This window comes from Prionailurus bengalensis, chromosome D2 (assembly GCF_016509475.1).
Source record: "Prionailurus bengalensis isolate Pbe53 chromosome D2, Fcat_Pben_1.1_paternal_pri, whole genome shotgun sequence".
Lineage (NCBI taxonomy): Eukaryota > Metazoa > Chordata > Mammalia > Carnivora > Felidae > Prionailurus > Prionailurus bengalensis.
Genome location: NC_057351.1, coordinates 45355622 through 45379227, shown reverse-complemented (window position 1 = coordinate 45379227; position 23606 = coordinate 45355622).

Here is a 23606-nt window from a genome sequence, read left to right as displayed (position 1 = left end):
TCAGTCGGTTAAGCGTCTGACTTTGGCTCAGGTCATGACCTCACGGTTTGTGAGTTCAAGCCCCGTGTCGGGCTCTGTGCTGACAGCTCAGAGCCTAGATCCTGCTTTGGATTCTATGTCTCCTTCTCTCTCTGCCCCTCCCCTGCCCCTCAAAAATAAATAAACATTAAAAATTTTTCAAAAAACTTTAAAACTTTAGTGTATCAAGGGACATTATCAAGGATGTGAAAGAACAACCTATAAAGTGAGAGAAAATATTATAGTCACAAATCATATATCTGATAAAGGTCTAGTATCCAGCGTATATAAAGAACTCCCAGAGTGTAATGATTTTAAAAAGTTTAAATATGGGCAAAATATCTGAGTAGACATTTTTCCAACGTGGATGCACAAGTGGCCAGTGAAAGATACTTGACATCTTTAGCCATTAGGGAAATGCAAATCAAAGCCACAATGAGATATCACTTCACACCCACTAGGATGACTATAATCGAAGTCAGATGATAAAGAGTGTTGGCAAGGATATGGAGGAATTGAAACTCTCCTGCACGGCTGGTGGGAGAGTAAAATGGTGCAGCTGTTTGGAGAACACTTTGGCAGCTCCTCAAGAAGTTAAACAAAGAATTACCATATGACCTCAGAGAATTACCATATGACTACTTTCAGGCATACACCCAGGAGAAATGAAAACATCTGTCCACACAAAATCTTGTATGTGAAATTTTATAACAGCATTATTCATAATAGCCAAATGATGGAAACGACCTAAATGTCATAAAGGGATAAATGAATAAACAAATTATGGTTTATCTAGACCCTGGAATAGTATTCAGCCATAAAAAAGAAATGAGGTACTGATCCACGGTACAACTGGGATAAACCTCATAAACATCTTGCTACGTGAAAGAAACCAGGTGCAAAAGGTTACACATTGTATGTTTCCATTTATATGATCTATACAGAATAGGCAAATCCAGAGACAGAAAGCAGATTAGAAGTTACCAGGGGCTGGGAGGAGGGGAGAATGGAGACTGATTACTAGTGAATATGGGACGTTTTATGGGGTAATGAAAGACTCTGGAAGCTAGAGAGAGCAGAGTGCTGTGCAGCATTGTGAATACACGAAACACCACTCAATTGTCCACTTTGTTGGTTGTATATTATGTGAATATCACCTGTCAGCCTCACAGAGAGGAGCTATGTGTGGATGGAAAGGGCCAGCCAAGATTGAAAAGGACATTGTAATTCACATCCCCTACCTGCTCACTTGTGGGCTGGGGACAGGTGGACTCTGGCTGCAGGTGAAGAAGGTCCTGGTCACTTGTCTGGGGCATGGTTGTGAGCGAAACCTCACTCAAATCAATGCCCTGCCCCCCTCTGCCTGATCACCACGGTGCCCAAAGTCAGTTCTTCCAGTGTGTAGCCCCAGGTGGGGGAGTGGGTAGGGAAAACCAGTGAAGAAATGGCAGCAAGACGATTCACAGGGAGAGAAGCAAGGAGGGATTCCTTACCCTTCTTTAGATTAACGTCCTTTCCGCAAGATCAAACACATTCTCCTAAGTAATGTTGAGTCCACTAAAGACCATCTTCTGGCCCCCTGAACCTTTAGAATACATCTCTCTGAGATCACCTCGTCATCCCAGCAATGAAGAAAGGAGGCCTGGAAAAAAGAAAGGAGTTAGTAACAAAAACACAATTGGAACCACGTGTTTTGTCATCCTGTCCATTTCATATTTACGGAAGCAGAAGTCATTGCTTGAAGGCAGCAGAAGTGAAAGATGCAGGAAGGAACAAGGGTCCAGGATGGTGTGACAATTGGGAAGAGGAACGTCAGGGAAATTCTTAAACTAGGAGAGGGAGATGGTGACACGTGCACGTATTTCCCTGTCCGTGCTGCGGACCATCAGCATTGAGGGGAAGGAGGCGCACAGTGAGGGACCCAGAACATTGAGGCTGAACCTGAGGTCTACAAGTTGGCACAGGCCTGGTATCATTTCAGCTCAACACATTTCAGCATCTTGACTCCCCTCAGTGCCACAGAAGAAGAGGGCCAGCAGCATAGGACCACGGTCGGGTTAGAGAGTGACCTGGAAGGCTGTGGCAGCCTCACCCTCTTCATCATGGAGGCTGGGAGCAGGTGATGGAATGAAGGGAGCCAGACTGTCCTCAGGGAGAGGCAGAGGAGCCATCACTGTGGCCATTTCCTGTCCCCCAGTTCTGCTCCCGGTACCCCCGCCGTGACATGAAGTGTGGAACCGCCCGGCAGACACCCGCACCTCCCAGGTCTGGCCGGGAGCAGCCAGCTGGCCACCGAGGTGTTTTTCGCCACGGCCGGGGGGCTCTCCGTGGCTGTTCTGGCTGGGTGGTGATTCGCAGCTGGCAGGCCTCTGGCCCGGCGTTATTTTGAGATCCGGCTCCATGATGGGCTGATGTGACAGCTTTGTCTTCTCAGACCCCTTTGATTTGTGAATCTCCCTTTGTGGTTGGTGGGGAACGTTCAGGCCCTGCTGTTTCTGGGCTCCGGCATCCCCCGGGCTGGGCAGGCTGGGCCAGCTGCAGAGGGGGTGGCGGACAGAGGCGGGAGCAGCAGAGCCCAGGGCTGAGCAGCCGCTGGCCTGGGCAGCTCGGCCTTCATTTCCAGGCAGCGTGGGGCTGACTGGGTGGTCGCGGAAGAATGATAAGTGCCTGCTCAGAGCCAGTTTTGAATGGCCAGATCACAAACCGCAGGGCTGGACAAGGGCTGCCCTGCTGTGCTTGGGCCTGGGCCCAGAGCTCTCTATAGTGTCTGCGAGGCTCAGGGGCGGACCCACGAGGAGCTGCCCGGGGCTCATGGGGCAGCCAGCCCTTGGGAAAGAGTACTTGGGGCCCGGGAGGGCTCTGCTCGCCAGGAAAGGCTCCAGGCCTGTCAGGCACGGTCTGTGGGACCCCGCTAGTAGCACTTAACTTCAAGACAGTTACTGAGGAGAAAGAGCCTCAGAGACAAGGACAACTGGGTTCACATCCCAGCTCTGCTCGGAGCTGGTGCTAAGACTTTGGTCTGGTTACTTAACCCCCAATCTCCCACCTGTAAAATGGAATTATAAGACCCATCACTCAGTTGTGAAAGGTCTAACTGGGTTATAACATATACAGATGTGCTCAGCATTGTATCTGCTTAGCAAATGTAGTCACACATTTGTAGTCACACAGGCCAGTCTGCCCCAGCTGCCTGACTCCTCCTGCTTCTGTGGGGTAGGAGATGGCCACTTTTCAGGTGCTGCCTGGCTACGTGTCCCCTCCATCCTCATGGCACCTTGAATCCTTCCCTAAATAGATATATTCCCAGGTCAATAAAGGCCAGTTTCCAGCCACCTGACTGGGAGCAGCTGAATTCAGCACACACACCACTCCCTCCACTCACTGCTAACTCTCAACTCCAACTCAGCAGATACTTGAGTCAACAGGGCCTTGTTTGGCTGCTGAAAATCATGTGGTTCCTTCCAGCTGGATCCTTAGCTGCCACTGGGCAAAGCTACTACAAAAGAGGGGAGATGCAGATCCCAAATCAAGTCTTGCTGAATAAAAGAAGGAGGCGACAGCCAGAAGCTTCGCAGATCCAGCAAGATGCAGCGCGTCCCAGGGTTTCAGGGTCTCAGCCTCAGAGCTTCTGGAACCTGGAGGATAGAGGGTGAGAGTCAAATCTTAGGATGCAAATGTCTGGGTGGAAGAGGTCTTATGTGTCACCCTGCCCGAGCCCCGCGTGCTGATGCACATCCGCACTGAGAGCCGAAGAAGCTTCCGTTGAGGCTCCACCAGGAGCAGGCGTTCACCCCACTTAGGCAGCTCACTGTCTCAGCAGGGCCTCTGTAGAGTGACACCCGGCCTCAGGTAGCTTTCAGTAGTTGAATCCTATCTCCTGTCTGGGGCCACACAGCAAATATCTGCTCCTCATTCCTCAATGCAAGCTGACGGACCCTCGGCAGCTTCTGTGAGTCTTCTCATCCCCCAGAAAACCCCACAAACATCCACCCACACTTCCCTTCAGGGAATGGCTTCAAAAGCCCCATTCTCTTCTGCTGTCACTTGCAAAGAACAAAGGCCCCAGCTTCCCACTGGAATGAGAGGGCCTTGAGGGGGCCTCCAGGGAGCCAGGGCTGATAGCCTTCCCCCGGGGCCACCTCTCCACGAGGACTTCTTTAAAGGCCTAGGCCCCCCTCTCCCCGGGGGTCAGGGTGCTCTCTTCGGTCAGTCCTGCCTGCACTGGGAGCAGGTCAGGTTGTCTGGGAGCCTCACCTTCACCCCCAACTGTGGCAGCTTTGATCCTGTAACTCTCAGCTTTTCCATCAGAATTCAGAGGGCAATAATAGTAACTGTTTGCTTGTAAAATGCTTGGAGCTCAGAAGAGAAAAGGTGTCAGACAAGTGTGAAATGTTATTACTGGCACAGGCCAGAGACTGGGATGGAAAATCACCAGCACAAAGTGGGAACTCAGAGGAAGCCATTTGTCAGCTCCTCTGGACAAATGGATACGGGAAAAGGGGTCTCCCCTCTGCAGCCGGCACACCCCAGGTCAGCCGGAGGGGCTGGAAAGGAGGCAGGTGGGCCCAGAGGAAGTTTCCTGCTTTCTGACCTCAACACTACTGAACTCATTCAGTAGCTGTGCCTTCAGCCTAAACACCTACTCTCCCTCGCTCGCTGGGGGAGGCTGTTGGCCTGGCCCAGGTGCCCAGATCCCCAAAGCACCCGGTTCAATCAGAGAAAAAGCCTCCTGGACAAGGGACCACTATACCCACATTGGATAAACCAACCTAGTTTTCAAACAGGGATGCACCAGGGAGATAAAGCAGGTTAGCGTCTACAGTCTACAAAGTGAAGACTGAAGAGGCCGATAGTAGAATAGACACAATGGGCATACAGATCATTCGGGGAACAAAACAAACTAAAAAACTCTAATTAGTACTCTCAAAAATTCGGGAAGATAGTACATCTATAAAAGAATATTCTGGAACGAAACACCTTCTTAGACATTTTAAATGGGTTCCACCATGCCACATGCCCCAAATATTCATTGCTAAGTGAACAAAACGATAAAACCAAGGAAATCTAGCAAAACATAGAGCAGAAAGGTAAGGAAAAGGAACTTCATATTAAAATGACTCATATTAGGATGAGTGAAAAAAATATCAGATAACATTTGAAAACACAAAGGATAAAGAGGAAAAGAAACACCTATAAATGAATAAAAATCAGACTTGCGTTTCAGATGAACGAAAATGGTTGGAAATGTGGCTGGTTTTAACACACACCATGTTCCTAGATGGGAAGGCTTTATGAGGATACCAATCTCCCCACAAGCAATCCAAACGTTAGATTATTCTCCCTGACTCCTGACAGCTAAAGCTTGCGTGTGGACAACTTAAGATTCCCACTGAGAACACGGAGTCTGAAAGCAGTGCTGCGCAGAATCGGGACAGTTCAGAATTCCCTCTAAAGGCAGTGGTGACGGAGATGGTGCTGGCAGGTGCTGGCAGCAATGGCGGTGCTGTGGTGGGGGTGGTATTGGTGGGAGAGCAGCATCCAGTAGCCAGGGTCTAGTGTAGACAATGGCAGCAGAATCAAGAGAACAGCCTCTTGGCAGGAAGCATCCAGGGACAAGGACTCGCGTGTGACCACGCTGTCCCCGTGGTATCATTTTGCTGCGTCCTTGGTTCTCTGACTTCCCTCCACTCTGACTTTTTCCCCCCAGACTTGTTTCCAAACACCCCATCCTTTCACTAAGATATCCAGCATCCTTCTAATAAATCTCTTTTCTGAGTTAAATAAAGTTGGTTGCTATCCCTCGCAACTAAGAACATGGACAGGCACAAAGAAGTTTCTAATCTTGAGTCAAAGACAGGCTTTTGGAAGCAAGACATGAATCAGACATATTATTTTGAAAACAAAGGTCTGGCTGAGTGAGGCACAAAAACGTGAAACAATCTAATAGCAAAAGGCAGGGCCATGCTATTAAGGGCACATACAGAGGAAGGAAGGCTTATAGATGCATCAGACGCTCAATCTCCCTAATAATCAAACACCTTCAGATTAAAACAACATAATATCAGTTTTGCCCTTCAGGCTAGCAAAACATGTAAATCATACATAATATCCAAGGTGCAACAACGTGGGAAGATAGGTTCTCTTCCAGGGCATTGGGGAAAACAAAGAAGTATGGCTTTGACTGGGAAGTGGGTGGCATTTCCCAATACTTGAAGTGGGAGTTTCTTCTCATCAAAAATGTTAATTCTAGGGGTGCCTGGGTAGGTCAGTCGGTTACGCGTCTGACTCTTGATCAGGTCATGATCTCACGGTCCATGAGTTCGAGCCCTCCATCAGGCTCTGCTCTGACAGCACAGAGCCTGCTTGGGATTCTCTCTCCTCTCCCTCTCTCTCTGCCCCTCACCTGCTCATGCTCTTGCTCTCTCTCTCTCTCTCTCTCTCTCTCAAAATAAATAAACGTTCGAAAATAGTTAATTCTAAGTATGTATCCTATAGAAACAGTTGAACAAAAAACACAGATGCTAATAGCTGGATTATTCATGAGAGTCAAAAATTGTAGACACCCTAAATATCACCTACAGGGGAATGGTTAAACAAAATATGGAAAACACAGAAGGAATTCAAATGAGTTGATAATCTCTACTGATCTAGAAGATTCTTTTTTTAATTTTTTAAATGTTTTTATTTATTTTTGAGAAAGTGAGAGAGAGAGAGAGAAAAAAAGAGAGAGAGAGAGAGACTAAGCGCATGCAGGGGAGGAGCAGAGAGAGAGGGAGACACAGAATCTGAAGCAGGCTCCAGGCTCTGAGCTGTCAGCAGAGAACTGGCTACAGGGCTTGAACTCATGAACCACTAGATCATTCCCTGAGCCAAAGTCAGACGCTTAACTGATTGAGCCACACAGGTTCCCCATTCTAGAGGATACTTCAGTTTATTGTTCAGTGAAAAAAATCAATTGCAAAATATTCTATATGGGATGATTTGTTTTCTCATCAAAATAATGGTCATGTTTTACTCACACACCTCTGTAAACAGGCAATATTATAAAACGAACGTGTTTTACTTTCGCAATTCTTCAGAAAAAAACTAAAAGTAGAAAGGAATTGAAGTTGACAGGAATATCCGTTCAGGGATAAATCACCAGGAGTACTTTGACGTCGTCATATGTCATAGTGAACCTGTTCAGTATTAGGCTGAGTATGGGTTGGACCTTCCACTGTGTTCTATGTCTTCCTACAGGGGTAAGTGGAGGAGGCCGAAGGGGTAATTGGTTTTATCCTATGGCCTCTGAAAAATTGCTTCTGAGTCTAGGTCAAGCTAATGGGGAAAACACTGAAAAGAGTAATAGTTAACCTTGCATAAGAACTGCCCAGTTCCCTGAATGTGTCACCAGAGGAGTGAAACTAACTGGAAAGAAAGCCCCCTCCCAATACCCGGACTCACAGACAGCTGAAAAGGTGTTTGTTTGACCCAGTAAGTACAATATACAGTGCCCACAGCACATCCTGATGGAATATTACTAGGGGGCTGCCTGTATTTTGCAGCCTGACGTCTCTTTGATTTATGAAGCCAAAGTAAATGACAGGCGGGGCCAATAAAAATTCTTTAGAGATTTAGCCTCGCTTTCCATTGCATTTTGTAGAGAAGATGAAAAGGCGTGCATGCCTGTAAGGGGACCGAGTGAATGAAAGTCATGAGCCACGCACGATCGGGGTATCCATTCATCTGTGTCAGACGGAGACTTTCATCCAGGGCGGGTTCTGAGGCAGGAGCACAGCTCCATCTGGGGGAGGCCTGAACTAGATAAACATTTTGTCCACTTCTGGGGTCTATTGCCTGGCTCGGGGGGACCAGTGGAGCTGGCTTGTCCAGGAGCTAGTTTCCTGGAAAGTGATCCACAGCCCCTGTTCCCAGTGGGTCTTCTTGCCTTTCAAAAGAATCTGGAGAAGGTACCTAAGAGAAGGTAGTGTTTTCATGAGGGAATGGTCTGGCCCTTCCCTGAGTTGGACACTCGCACAAAGCCTGAGAGGAAATAACCACTAACGTTGTAGGATGTAGTGGGCTGGGGTGTGACACCTTTGAGTAACTTTGGGTAAGTCACTTCTCTGAACCTTGCTTTCCTCTTGTATTAAGTGGGCACGGAACCACCTTTGTCACAGGACCAGAATACTTATGAAATGACATGATTTGTTAGTTTGCCTGGGCTGCCTTAACAGAGCACCACAAGCTGGGGGCTTGATAAACAGAAATTCATTGTTTCACAGTTACACCAGAGGAGGCCTGAGCCAGATAGAGGCCTGAGGCTTCATATCCGGAGGCTAGAAGTTCAAGAGCAAGGTGTCAGCAGGTTGGGTTCCTTCTGAAGTCTATACGGAAGAATGTGGACGTTAACAGTCCTGTGGCTTTCAGCGGTTTGCTTTCAGTCTTTCATGTTTGTTGGCTTGTAGAAGAATAACCCCAATTCCTGCCTTCATTTTCACGTGGTGTTCTCCCTGTGTGCGTATATATGTCCCCAAATACCCCCCTTTTTAAAATAAGGACAGTCTGTCGGATTAGGGGCCAATAACTTTGTCTTAAATAATTACTTCTAATTACTAGTTTCCAGATACGGTACTAAGGGTTAGGACTTCAACATAGGAATTTGGGGAGGACACAATTCAACCCATAACAAATGACCTATGGAAAGTGACTGGCATATCGTATTTCTTCTTGCTATCATCTGGGTTTAAAGAGCTGACGAATCTGGGAAAGAGACCCCCTTGCCTGAGGTGGCTTCTCCAGGTGGGGTGATACCCACACTACTCTGCTTCTGTCCTGTGCACCTCCCCCTCAGCGAGGCTGTCCTGGCATTCTACCTCCTGGGTGGCCAGCGCCACCTCCCCTGACCCCCAGGGGCTCGGGCCTGCTGTCATCTTCTGGTAGACCAATGCCCTTGCTGACACAGGTTCTGTTTAGGAACATGTCTGCCTTGGTCCTCGTAATGTCTCTGTGCTGTGACTGCTGAAAGCCAAGATCTGCCACACCATCACTATGTGCCCCCAAGAGTGGACCAGCAGCTTCAATAACAAGGTGAAACCAGTTCGAAGGCCTGTTCCCCAGGCGTCCCTCCCCAGAAGCTCCCCCTTCGTGCAAAGGAATCTTGTCTTTCTGGACACTAGCACGGATGCCTACTGGCCAAGCCACCAGGCACTTGGCACAGATAATGACCTAACACCTGTGAGAGCTCTTTGCCGCTCAGAAAGGACACAAAGGCCAGAGTGAGCAGAATGGGGTCCACGACAGCCCCAGTATCCCCGGGGGATAGCAATAGGCATCAGCAAGTCTTCGCACAGCAGACTGTAGGAGAGAACCCTGTACTCAGAAGGCCAGCGGTTAAGCCCCGGCTCCCGCTCTATCTACCCATTCAGCTGCCAACGTGTCACCAAACCTCAGAGCCTCCAGGTTTGACTTGCAAACATGAGGTTAAGGACACTGCCCCTTGCTATAAAGACTCAGGGGGGAAAAGGGCCAAGAGTTGTGAAGGGCACGGCTTGAATGCACGGGTTTACTTCGCAGGGGCATTTCTGCAACATGCAGGCCTCACAATTCACACCAACAGAAGTTTCCAAGTTGTCCCCCCGAGGTAACTGCAAGGACACGGAGCGCTGAGAAATGTTCTCATCCTCCCTTTTATTTGGTGATGCTCTGGACTGAAGGTTTGTCTCCCCTTAGATTCATAAGCTGCAGCCCTAACCCCCAATATGATGGTACTTGGAGACAGGGAAGCTGGGACATAGTGAGGATTAAATGAAGGCATGCAGGTAGTGCGTCATAGTGGGATTAGTGCCCTTACACGAAGTGACACCAGAGCTAATCCCCTCTGTCTCCCTATCTCCCCGACACCTGAGGGCAGAGAGTAGGTCCCCATGTACAAACCAGGAAGAGGAACCCAACTGTGACAGCCCCCTCATCTCAGACTTCTGCCCACCAGCTGTGGAAGAAAACAGTGTCTGTTACTGAGGCCACCCAGCCTGTGGTGTTTTGTTACGGCAGCCCGAGCAGACTGAGACAAGTCAGAAAGCACTCCAGTTTCACTTTTAATAGGAATTCATTGTCTATTTCTTTTTTTTTTTCATTTTTTCATGTTTACTTATTTTTGAGAGAGAGACAGACAGACAGATGGAGCACAAATGGGGGAGGGGCAGAAAGAGAGAGAGACACAGAATCCGAAGCAGGCTCCAGGCTCCAGGCTCTGAGCTGTCAGCACAGAGCCCAACGCGGGGCTCAAACCCACGAGCCATAAGATCACGACCTGAGCTGAAGTCCGATGCTTAACCGATCGAGCCACCCAAGCGCCCCATTTTCGGTCTATTTCTTATATAAAGTGCAAATATATTCAAAAGCACTAAGAAAAAAAATGAAATTCTCTTGAAAGAATGGCTAAGGGAGAACATGAAGCGATAGTTTTGTATTTAATAGCAGAGCTATCTAGGATGATAGCCACCAGCCATGTGTGGTGACGGTGCACTTTGCGGTACAGCTGGCCCAGCTTGAGATGTGCGGTGAGTGGGAGCTACTCGATGGGCTTCAGAGACATACTCCAAAAACAGAATGTGAAGTTAATAATTTTATATTGATTACCATGTTCAAGTACTAATATTTTGGATCGACAGAGTTTAAAAAAGAGATGTTACTGGAATGAGTCACCTGGTTTCCCTTTTTTTAATGTGGCTACGAGCAAATATAACATTACGTATTTGGCTCATACTTATGGCTCACATTCTATTTCTATTGGATGGCGCTGGTGTAGAGTCTGAGGCCATAGACAAAGCATGGACCTCTGAGTCAACAGCTCTGTACTCCAATCCAAACTGTCATTACCAGTTTTGTCAACAAGGGCAAATGATTTAACCTCCATGACCTTCAGTTTTCCCATATGTGGAGTGGAGATAAGAATGCATTTCCCCATGATGTGGCAAGGACCAAGAGGAGTCCAACATACAGAACGCCTACCAGGAGCTTGTTACCTAGGAGAAACCCCCTCAATGTCTGTTTCCAACCCCCTAGTCAACAGGAAGGGAAAAGCAGGCTGTCCGCACTCTCCTAATCGGCACAAGTGCAGGGCTGGTGACTTTGCAAGGATGGGCTTCTGGGCAAGCACAGTGAGCGAGCAGTTGTGAAACCACACAAAGAAAGTCCTCGGTGTTATTCTGTGTGAAAAGTTTAGAGTTTTTAGGGGGAGTTTCTATTTGACTTGATCTGCTTGTATTTCTTTAACGTGGGCTCTGAAACGTGGAATCTGTCCTTGACGAGTAGAGCATTGTGACAGATCGGTGTTGCTGTGGTGTGATATAAAGGAGTAACGGCTGCACAGAGCACATTCCCCCATCTTCCACTCCACACACATTACTCAGAAGCCTCCAAGGCTTCTTACCTGCAGGGCTCTCACCTCCTGGTCGCAGGGGCCTCGAAGCAGCTCCTGGAGCTACATGTGACAACACCTCTGAGACCTGGAGATAAACAGTCTCGTACAGCCAGTCTATAAAATATAACTGAGATGAAATACAATTGAGATACACTGAATATTGTGTCATGTCTTATCCTGGCTTTGTTGTCTGGCCATTCATACTCAGGGCAGTGACTCTAAGCTGGGTCTAAGACCCCTCTGGGCTGTGGCTGTTCACACTACTCAACATGGCAGATGGATTCTGGAGGCATGGGGCTCCCAGAACATAGGCACCAACAGCTCCTGTGCATGTGGGCTCATCTGAAGGACGGTTTAGTTCTCCATACCACATTCTAAGAGGGAAATTTAAATGCAGGGCCTGTCCCAAGGAAGATAAACAGGTAGGAACCATGCTTCGTGGAAACAATTGGAGGAATAGAGTGTTTCACTGAAAAGAGTCAATAAATGTTGGAGTCACAGCATGTGAAGAAAGTTCTAGCCTCACTCTGTGGGCTCCTTCGGATGGGAGAGCAGCCAGCAGGTGGGCTCTCTGGGAGACAGAAGATTCGCTCCAATGAGGAGGAATGTACTTATTTACTTCTGCCCTTATTCCTACAAAGATTGACAATACGTGAAAGGAACAGGGGGGTGGGTAGTCCAATGCAGCAAGCTGTTTTGTGAGGCTGTAGGTCGGCTCTGGGTCCCCAGAGATATCTGAGTAGCTGCTGTGTGTGCTCCAGGGTGAAGGCCTTTGTTCAGTGAGGACCTCCAACCCTCAGCTTGGAAGTATAGACACAACTCCTGACACAGCTGGGGTGTCTCCATGGAGCTCAGAGGGCCCACCTACTACCCGTTCCTCAGTATCCTAGGCACGGGGGCCCTTCGTCAGCTACACATGCAAATTTGTGAAGTTAGAGAGTTTGTCTGGAACCTTCTTCTCTTCTGAAAAATACATCTCCCTTTAGTAAAGTTCACATTTCTTGTCCCTTCCCCAGATCCCAGTGATCTCAGGGTCCTGGCCCTCCATCAGGCTGACAGAGACTCCCAGACCAGCCCTTCTTCTGGTGAGCTGGGGCCACAGTAGGTGCCTGCCCTGGCCTGGATGCTGTTTTTGCCAGTGAACCCCAGGAATGGGCTTCTGTTTGGGTAGGGTGGGACATGCTCTCAGTGTTTTCAAACTGCACTTGCCTTTGGGGAATGGGAAAGAATGAGTCAGACACAGTTCTTTGAACCTGGGACCCCTGGCCTGAACTTTGAGAAGACAGGAAGGCACTCTGGTTAGTCACTCCTTTTCTGTGGGGCCATGCTGGGGGGCAATGCCTGATCACATGTGTTAGCACTATAGGCCTTTCCACAGGCAGGCACCAGCATGCCTAGGAACAATGACTTCTGGTGGAATTGTCCAACACTAGCCAAGAACGCCCAGCCCAGAATGCTGTTCAAGGCTTCTGAAGACCATGGTTACCCACAGTTATGGACAACAGAGGAGAATGGAGGGAATAGGGGGAGGTTGTGGGGGGCTCATGGAGTACTTTGTGGGCAGACTCACAGGCCAATTGGCTGGTCTAGGACAAAGGGACAAGAGTTTTGTGAACAGAGCACTTTCCCTGCTCCCTCTGGGCACATGGCAGGTGGAATCCTAAGGTCAGCCTTTCCCAAAGGAGATAAAGAACATAAAAGTGTTCATACCCTTTGATGGAACAGTTCCACTCTAGAAACTGATGCTAAAGAATTGACCCCAGGCTTAAAAATTAAAATACCCAGAGATGATCACGGCACTATTATTTACAACAGCCAAAGCTTGAAATGGACTAATTAAACAACAATCAGGATTGACCAAACTTATACTATTTAGGGAATATTTGTAAAAAATATAACCTCATGATATGAAAATGTACAATGGTATAATCATGGCTGCACAAAAGGATGAAAACACAACCAGGAAAAGTCAAGGATGGAATGGTATAACAATGGTAGTTAACTCTGTATGATAGGAATGATGATTATGTATATTTTTCTTTTTGGTATGTTCCAAACTGCCTCCGATGAGTGGATATGTCTGATAATTATTTTGATGTCTTACAAAGTAACTTCAGGCTTAAAGCAAATCAGCAGACCTTCTATGCCTCTGTAAGTGGGCCGGTAACAGAGAAGCTTCTCGATGCAGGAGACTTCCATGTTGATGGGGCTTGATGGAACCTGGAGACTCATAATCCATAGAAAGTTGCCTGAGGACAAAGTTGCTAGCTAGTTCCATTGGTCAGGGTTTTGCCTTGCCATCCTGACAGGAGTCCCCACAGGGCCCCAGAGAAACCTGACTATTCTCCAGGGGTGATGCTCAGCCCCCATGTGGCTACAGGGGAGGCAACCGCTACCTTCCTGGATGCCTCTGGATACAGCCCGTGGATGGACATACCCAACAGTGGACTGACTGTGTGTTCCTAGTCTACCAAATCTCACCCCTGTCTCCTCATATTGGTGGTCACACAATAAAAGACTTCCTCACTCCTACCATTGGTCTGGCCCCAGGACAGAGAGACACAATTGCCACATGTGTCCCATTTGCCAGCCCCAGAGGCCATGACCATTGTGCCAGAGGAGTAGTCAGATGACTCATACGTGGCAGGACTTGGCATGCCTCTTTGGTTTCTTCATCACCACTGTTATTTTCCTGTTATCCCCACCAAAGGAGGATGTTTTTGTCCTTCAGTTGCATGTGCTTCCGGACCCCGCAGAGTTGTGCAAAAATAATATTGTAGTCCCTCAAAGAGCATTTGTCTCCTAAGGGATTAAGAGCCATAAGCAAAGTGATTCGCTAGAAAATTTCTTACTGATCAACACGAAGACTCATGTCCAACTAGGACAGCTGGAGACTTTGACAGAGGGTGGGGGCCCTCAGGCCAGAGATCATTAGAGCTGCATACTTGAGGTGTCTCCATGCTGTGTCCTTGCTTCTCTTACACGTGGGGGAAACTAAGGCTTGGGGAGAAGGGGATTGGCTGACTCACATTCCTTATAGAACTAGGACAGGGTCTAAGATGTATTCTACCATTGGCAACCTGGTAATCAAAGGGCCACTGTTCTCATGAATGTAGTCAAGCAGGAAAATGACCCAAGGAACAGATATCTGGAACTTCATGTATCACTTGCGGATGGTGGAGTCGTTCTGGAAGCCCTGGGCCCTTCAGAACTCAAAGAACTCTTACTTTCTACCTGCAAGCTCTGTCCTCAGTTGCCAGCTAGTGGGCTACTTACTCCCTAACCACCCGCTACATAAAGACACATAAAGGAGAGACGTTCCTTATTTCTCTATCCTGCTCCGTGATGCTCAGACCCATGAGTTCCCACATGGAAACTAGCCCACCTTCTACCTGAAGGCCTCAGAGTTCAGATGGTGGGTCAGGAATCTGCCTCTTCTGCGAAGGGCAGCAGCTGGGAGAGACATCCCTAGAGACAACCCCACCGGATTTTGCCCTGCTGTGGACACTCAGTGCAGTGGTCACAGTGCCATGACTAGGACATACAACAAACGTCTCCATGACGGTGCTGGGTCCCTTATGGAAGGAAAATAGCACAGAGGGAGCACCCACCATATGCCTGGTGGTTTGCCAAGGGGCAGTGTCACCATCTCCTTTTTACTCATGGGGAAACTGAGGCTCAGAGAGAGTAGGGGACTTGGTCAAACTACCTAGTCAGCGTGTGGTAGGGCCAGGCCCAAACCCAGGAATGTTTATCTTCAATCCCACCCTCCCCCGCACCCCCGACGTGGTTGCCTCCAGGAGCTCATTTGACTCTCGTGCCATCACCCCCATGTTAGGGTGAAAACCGAGGGTCAGAGAAATGGTGAGGTGTCAATTTCAGCCGAACATGGTGGGTACATGTGGCATTCTGTCCACTTACTCTCCCACATTCCATTAAAATGGCCAAAGGAAAAACAATTAAGGCCATAAATCTATCAAGCAAAAAAGAAAAAGAGGGATGGAAGCAGATTAGAGAGGTCAATAGAACTTCGGGGTAGTTAGAAAAGCAGAAGTTACACTTATGGTAAAGTGGGCAATAAGAAATCTGCTGATTTATCTCAATAAAACATGGGGAGGCTCTGGAACTCGAGGTCCTGGACCGGTGAACGGAATGAGAGGTGGGCTGAAAACAGACATGTTGTGGAAGCCCGGGATAGGGAAGGTTATATTGTTCCATCCTGTCCCCACCCCGCACAGCCAGGGGTGCTCCCTCAAAACAGGTGCAGCATCCTCTCTGGGGAAGCAGAGAGAAGCAGCTCTGAATTCAGGGACAGCAATTACCGCCACAGACTCAGGGGAGGCGCCTGACCAAAAGGGGGGATAACTGGACTTCTAGAGGTGAACCTTCTAGTCCTCAGCTCCTTCCTTGTCCATTTGCTCGGCCACCCTGGCAGCCAGGCACGCCTGTGCCCAGAAATGGGAGCACTCCTCATTTGCCCATGGGACAGCGAACTGACGTCTTGGGTCCCCCGGTGGAACGGCCATGTCTCCACGTGACCATACCACTTGGAAGACCCTCACCAGACCACCTCCAATCCTCAGCCCCGTGCATACCTTGTACCCAGAGTTTCCAATCAGTTTTGGTGCCTCGGTCTGGGTGTTAATTTTGTATTTTGCTTTGATGTTAGAAAGACAGATATGAGCACATCCAACTCCTCCATTCAGAGCCCACCACTGGTCCATGCAAGCCCCTGTCTGTGTCCGTCCATCTGTTTTCTCTGCAGCTGCGATCCACAGTCCCTTCCCCGATCCCACCCTCCCATAAGGAGTCATGCTGATATGTTTAATACAATTTCTAGGTGTCATCCAGTCGCAACAGGTCTCTCCTCCCCAGAAGCCCCCTGACCACCCTGCCGCTGTCACGCTCTCCCGGTGGCCCTGCTTCGGGTCTTCCTTAGAGCCCACCCTGCGGGAAGAGGTCTCCTACTTTATCTGCTCACCTCCACTAGAATACAAGCTCACGGGGCAGGACCATAAGTTTCCAGGGCTCAGAACTGGCCCTCCAGGGGGTCGGAGGAACCTGGCTGAATGGGCCAGGGACATCCTCCTGCTCTAAAGTGCTCATGGCCCGGAAGCTCCCCATCAGTCGCAGGTTCCTAAGAGCCTGCCTTCTGCCTGCACAAGAAGACACAGCAGGCCCCAACTTGGGGCCTGCCCACCCCACGTTCTCCACCCCTGGGCCTGGCTCAGTCCAGCCCTTTCATGAACAAATGGAAACAAGTATCTCAGGAGAGGAAAGCCATAGATGAGGAGGGTCTGGTGTCCCCATTCTGTGGCTGGGCCTCCCTGGGGTGTGCCTGCTGTCATGGCCCAGTGTCCTCTGCTCTCTGCTCAGGCCCAGCCAGGAGCACAGATGCCCGCAGCCACCCGTATGCCTTGTCTGACGCAGGTCTGCCTGGCCCAACAATACTAGGCATATAAAAGCCACCTGCCTGCCAGCCCACTGCCGGATGCCCCTGCTAGCTCCAGAGAGATGCTCACCAGCCCGAGACAGGTGGTGAGGGTCCAGGACACCCTGGGCTACGCAGGATCCCCAGGCACGTGGCACCTTGGCACAGAAAGCTGCCGAGGTAAGGCTGTGGTGGCAGGTTTCAAGAACACCGCCTGGGGGCCCTCTGTCTTTGAGGTGGAAGAGACCAGGCATCACAAGTGATTTAGGGAATGATGTTGCAACCTGGGCATGCACTCGTGGGGCAGATCGTATACCAGACACAGACGCCATGCTTGGGAAGTTCAAGGTTATCCAGAGTCACACAGACGGCAGGCAGAGGTATATCCTCTACCTTCGCTGTCTGATTTGGATGGCCACTCTCCCTGCCTGCTCCCCTCCATGGACGAGGCTTCAGAGAACCTTCTCCCGGTCTGTGAGAGGCCAGATACCCTCCCCAGGGAGAGTAGAAAGCCATTGTTTCTAGAATCCCAGCTCCCAATAAGGCCATGGGCTCTGGAAGACTGATGGATGGCAGTCCTGCTTCACACATTCTTTGGTTCACTGCCCAGCAGGAGGACCCCAGCTCTATGCCTCTGTCCACGAAGGGTCCTTATGTTCCTCTGAGACATACTGCAAACTCACTCTCTGTTTCAGGAAATGCCATGCGCTTCTTCCTTCTCTCCCAATGGTCCAACTCAGTGGTCCTGGTGGCTGCGATTGTTTGAAAGGTCTACAAGAGTCAAGGGTATCCTTGTCTCTCATCTTACCCAGTTACTTGCCTTTCCTGGGAAGACCATGCCTATTCCCTCTCTGTCTGCCTCCTGTATCCTGAGACATGGAATGCTTTTTCTTCTTCTCCCCCTATGTTTCTTTCTCAGCCAGCTGCCACCTCCTCCAGGAAGCCCTACTGGACTTCTCCCTGGCTCAGTTAGGGTTGCCCAGTGAGATAGCTATGCTCCCTTCTTGCCCCATGCCCACCTTTCTAGCCTCATCTGTGTCCCCTCCCACTATGCTTTCAGTTCCTAGGAGCTGCCACACTGCCTATAGTCTTGGGTTCCTGCTCTTTGTGTCTGCACCCCCAGAACTACCCGCGCACAGTCCTCAGCTCATGGTAGACCCTTGGGAAACACTGTCAAGTGGTTGTGAAAGAGGAAATATCTCCAAATCCCACTGAGTACAGTGAGAGTCCAGAAATAGGACTCCAAAAGGCCCTGTGAGCCAGGCCGGGGTGAGGGTAGGGCCGGTGCCTGCCCAAGCTGCTTGTGATGGGGCATTCTGGCACTGGTTCCAATCTCCTGCCATCTATCCGCTTGGGGGACCAGAGCTGGTACTTCTCACCAGACCCCACGCTGGCAGAGTGGCTGCCCAGGATTGGGGGTGAGGGGCCAGCCTGGCTGCTCAGGGACCTTGGGGCTCCCCAGAACGAGGGGGGTGGTGAAGGGATACAGAGAAGACAGCTCGACCACACAGGAAGGAGGCCTCCGTGGCCACCTGGGGGTGCGGGCTGCCTCTTCCACAGTGCAGCCTTGCCAGAGGGCTCCATGGAACATCACAGCATCTCATCCTTCCTTACAACCCTGAAGGGAAGCCCTCTGTGTCACCAGGAAGGATGTACAAAGGCTGACCGATGGGTTCAGAGGAGGGAATGTGGCTCAGGAGGTCCATTTATGCCTAACTTCCATGCCCCAGGTAAGTGATAAGTCAGCCATCATAGTTCACCTGCCTCACCTCACATCATGGGCCCAGGAAATCCCACCCACACCAAACAGCAGGGGATGAAATAGAGTCAACCACACAGGAAGAAAATATAATTCAATATTTAACCCCTGTGGGGGTGGGGGGCTGTGACAGGCTTAGAAGAATCAGTGGTACCAGAAGAATTAGACCTGATTTTACAAAGTATGCAAAACTTGGTACATTTAAAAAACTGATCTTAGTGATGTTGCTTTTGGGGATAACAGTCGAAAATATGTACAAAATCCGTATACCATTTTATTCTTTGATCATATAATTCCACTACCGTGAATCTGTTATTTGGCATTATGTAGCAGATAATTTGCCAAAGCCACAATAAATCTAAATGTGGGGAATATTTTATTGCACAAAGATGTTCCTTTTGGTATTGTTTATAATAGGAAAATCTGGAATAATCAATGAGGGAAGATTGGTTAACTCTACCATGGTAAAGCAAACCAGAGAAATATGCCGTCAATTAAAATATGCTTTTGAAAAGTTTTCTTGTGACAGAAAGAAATGCTTATGTTCCAATGTTTGGTCGCAAAAGGAAAACCCAAATATGCGAACACTGAATGATCTCAGCTGTGTGAACAGGAAGGCATTCACAGAGTAAGGATGGGAGAGAATTGAATAACCAGTCAAAAATGACTTTGTGTGGTTCAAAAATAAGGAATCCTTTTTACCTTTGCTTTTTTTTATATGTTAATTTTATTTATTTTAATATGAAATTTATTGTCAAATCGGTTTCAATACAACTCCCAGTGCTCATCCCAACAGGTGCCTTTTTATATTCACCACATGCTCTCCAATGAGTTTTAAGTGTATGTATAATAAATAAGCAAATACCCTTCCTCAGCAAAGCTAAAAGGATTCTGCCCACGTCTGCACTTCTGCTTTACAGTCTGATGATGTGTTTGAGTTGGAACCAATACAACTGTGGGCTCAGGGTCCCTGGTCACCAAGGTGTCCCCACGAGACCAGGGACAGACACCAAACTCTGTATCATGCACAAAAGGGAGCAAGAGTAAGCATTACACCACACGAAGGAACACATATTGAAAAAAGCACTACATCTGATGAATTTTACCTGAAGTAGGCAAATGTGATAAATTCTAGAGTCCTGGGTGGGGTAAAACCAAATGCTCACAAAGCAGAAAGCAGGGGAAAATCCTGAGAGATTACCACCAATCTCATATGGGGCGATCCTCTGCCGTACAAAATGTTAATTTGGCTAATATGAATTTGAGGCAAATGTTAATTTGGCTAATATGAATTTGAGGCAAGGGCGCCTCTGGGCAAACTGGCATTAGAATGGCCTGTGAGTCTAGCTTGCTTTGAGGGTAACTGACTTTAACTCTCTTAAACTCAGCCCTGGCAATAGAGAAAGTGGCAGAAACTGATGGCCTTGCATCCTCCATCCATAGCTCTCCGCCGGCACTGGGAACACGGGAGGAGAGAAGGCTTAACCGTCTGAGTCCTTTCCAGGGAGCAGGCAGGGGGGGTGGGGGGGCCTCTCATTACCTCCCTCCCAGGGGGCTTCCTAAGCCCAGGCTCTCCCCAGTCAGTCCTCCAAGCCCCTCCTGGTCAGCCCCTTCCCACAGACAAGCCCCCCCAGGGCTCCCATGTTCACGGAGGCTGCAGACTGGTGCCTAGCTGCCTTCTCAGTCCAGCCCTTCCCACTCTGTTCCCCACCCTCCCGTGCTCCCCATGTTGAGTGTACCAAACCATTTACTCTTCCCTGAAAATAGCTAAGGGTCATAAAAAAGCCCAATGTGTATCATTATGAACAGAGGGAGTCCGGAGAGGTAGCACGCGGCATCCAAGGGAGGCAGCTGGGTTATGCGATGCCCTGGCAGTGCAGCGGGATGCTGGGGAGGACAGAGGTGGTGGCAGGGAGGTGGAAGTTTCCATTGGCACATTTGCCCCGTCTCCAGCAGGCAGGCCTGAGTGAGCATCAGCATGAGCACATGGGGAGCCCAGACATAGGATTACTGGCAGCAGGGCATGGTCTCCCCCCTTCCAGCGGGGCCCGGATCCTCCTGGGATAGGCCAGGCTAGAGGGAAAGCGAAGACTGAGCCCAGCACACAGAGGATATCAGACCATGGGATTGTCTGATATCCCATGGGCATGCAAGGAGCCATGGGATGACCTGGGAACATCTCGAAGTTGGAAATGGAGGTGTGCGAGGATATTGGTCTCCGTGGAAGGGCCATGGGGAGAGAGGCAGAAACTAGAATTGATGGCCCTGTAGCATTTATTGCAATGTTCATTTGTCCCAGACTGAGGTTCCCTGGGTGGGGCAGGACTTTCAGTGCTAAAACCGGGAAGGTCCCTGGCCAATCAACATGGCCCCCTAGTCCTGTGATGGGCCCAAAACAGTACATATTATCTCAGTTGTTATCTCTTCACAACAACCCCAGGAGGTAAGTTCATTATTATCTGCATTTTACAGAAGAGGAAACAGAGCTTGCCAAAGTGCCACACCTGCTCCAGGATGAAGCCAGCAGCCAGACCCTGGTCCACAAACCCCAATGTGGTCTCTTTCCAAAGGGCCATGGTGATTTCCAGGGGGCCAGAATTTAAATAATACACACTGAGGTCTAAGCTGGGGCCGGATGCGAATGGGAGCCAAGGAAGGGAGAGCAGTCAGCCAGACCAGACAGGCCGGCCTAAGAGGAAACTGCACACAGATGGGCTGACCCCGGAGGTGAGCCCAGCATGAAGACCTTGGGCAACCAGGGAAGGAGACAGAGGAGAGGGTCTCCCCCTGGGTCTCTAAGGTGCCAAAGGGCTCGACAAACAGCCTGAATCCACAGCACTTTTGCCTTGGCCCAGAAAGATGCCCAAATATGTGCTGGGCTCCACTGGGTCCACTGTATGGGGCTTGGGGGGCTCTACCATCAGGGGCAGAAGCAGGAAGATCACAGAGCACAGCTTTGGCCATTGTAGGGTCTCACTGGACATGAGCCTGCTCATGCCCCCTAGAATCTGACCTCTTAAAGGCAGGAAGTGGGGCTGGCAGAAGGGCTGTGGGGAAAGGAGGAAATGTCAATAAGAAACCAAGTAGGTCCCAGGAGACCAAAATTTTGAGTCTATCTGGATGGAAGAATACCAACTGGGAGAAACATACTACAGCCTGAAGTGCATTTACAAAGGTGAAAAGTGGTCAGGGGACCAACTAAACTCTTAGCAAGAAAACGCAGATGATGGAACACGATACGTGAAAAAAAAAATCTGGGTTTTTAAAATCATGCCATAGTAATAATCAAGACTGCCTTCACAAAAGCTGAGCTATGTTCAAGGGATATAGAATGTACTGCACATTGATTGTTTTCTATATCTCAAACCACGTTTTACATACCTTCATCTAAGACATGGTGTGGCACTCCGCCACCAGGAAGTGGTCAAATAACCTCTCCTACAGGTCTCTCTCAAGATTGCTCCAGAGTTGGGCATCTGGCTTGAGCCAAGCCAAAGTCCTCCCCCCAGATTTTCATACTGGGCTGGTAGGGAGTCATGCCTTTCCTCATTGGCCACAAGTAATGGAGGACAGAACAGAGAGCTGCTGGACCCATCACCCCACCACTCCTACCCCCCATCATTCTGGCATAGGAGAGAATGAAGCTGATAACTGAGGCAGAAAGAAAATGTCTACACCAGGAGGTGGCAAACTACAGCTTACTGGCCCAATTTGGCCCAGCACTTATTTTTGTAAATAAAGTTTTATTGGCACACAGCCATGCCCTTTCATTTATATATTGTCTACGATGGCTTTCATAGGCAGAGTTGAGATCACGTGGCCCACAAAGCCTAAAATACTTATTAACTGGCCCTTTATAGAAAAAAAAGAAAATTTGCCTACCCTGGGTCCAGATGGTAACCAGGATGTTAATGTTAATAGGGGTGCCTTATACATCGTTCTCATTTTTTTTTTACAATAGCCAAGCAGTAACTGTATAACCAGTTAACATTAGAGCTGTTTTCATTTTAGAGCGGAAAGAAGGAAGGAAGCGGGGGAGGGTGCTAGCAACGTGGAGGTCTGGGGTTTGAGTTTTCCCAAAGGCCGGCTGCACTGCTTGCTCTAGACAATCTGGTTATCCGAGCCGGTGAGCCCCTCCTTCTCAGTTGTGCTAGCTTAACTTTGGTTTCCATCAATCCTCAGTAAATCACGGAGGACTAGCAACCTTCTAGAACCAGAGGAAACTACCAACACGCTCAGAGCTGATCATTACTCTTCTTCTCTCTTGCCTTGTGTTCGAGGTCTCAAAGGGGAGGCAAGAGGGAAGCAGGGGGCAAGGAGCTGTAAATGGCTGCAGAAGCATCGTCCCCAGGCCTCTGAGTCTCCCTCTCCCCTCCTGCAGCCTTGGAGCAGACCTGTCTTTGCTCCCTAAGCACCTCCACAAGACAGACGCTCAACAGCCACAGTCTCCCCAAGAAACCCCAGTGTACAGGGACGGGCCACATGCAGGAACTTCTCTCTATATAGGTCTGTCTGGAGCAAGTCTCATTCTGGAGGTGAAGAAAGAGCTTTGGAGGCTTAGGAGGCTGTAGGGGGGCTTCTGGGACAAGACAGAGCTTGACCCTGAATCTTGAAGGTGGGATAAGATTACAAGGGTGGGTCTAGGGTAGGGGGGCATTTTAGGCTAAGGAAAGTCTTGCTTGGGGGAATGATGGGCGTAGGTAGGAGGGACAGGCGAAACCAGGGTGCCAAGAGGAGAGGGTGTGGAGGAAACTGGTGGTGGAGGCAGGGCTAGCCCGAGAGGGTCTGTTGTACCAGGGGCAAGGCGAACGAGTAATGCTTTATAAACAGGAGAGCGACGGAGTCAACTCTGACATGAGAAGGGTTATTGTGTTGTCCAGGAGGAGGGGAATGAGGGGTAAGGCCAGATGGGGACAGGAAGCAAGAGATGACAAAGACCTGGAGAAGGGGATGGCCATGTGCATGGTTTAAGGGTGTGGTTAAAGAGGGGAGGA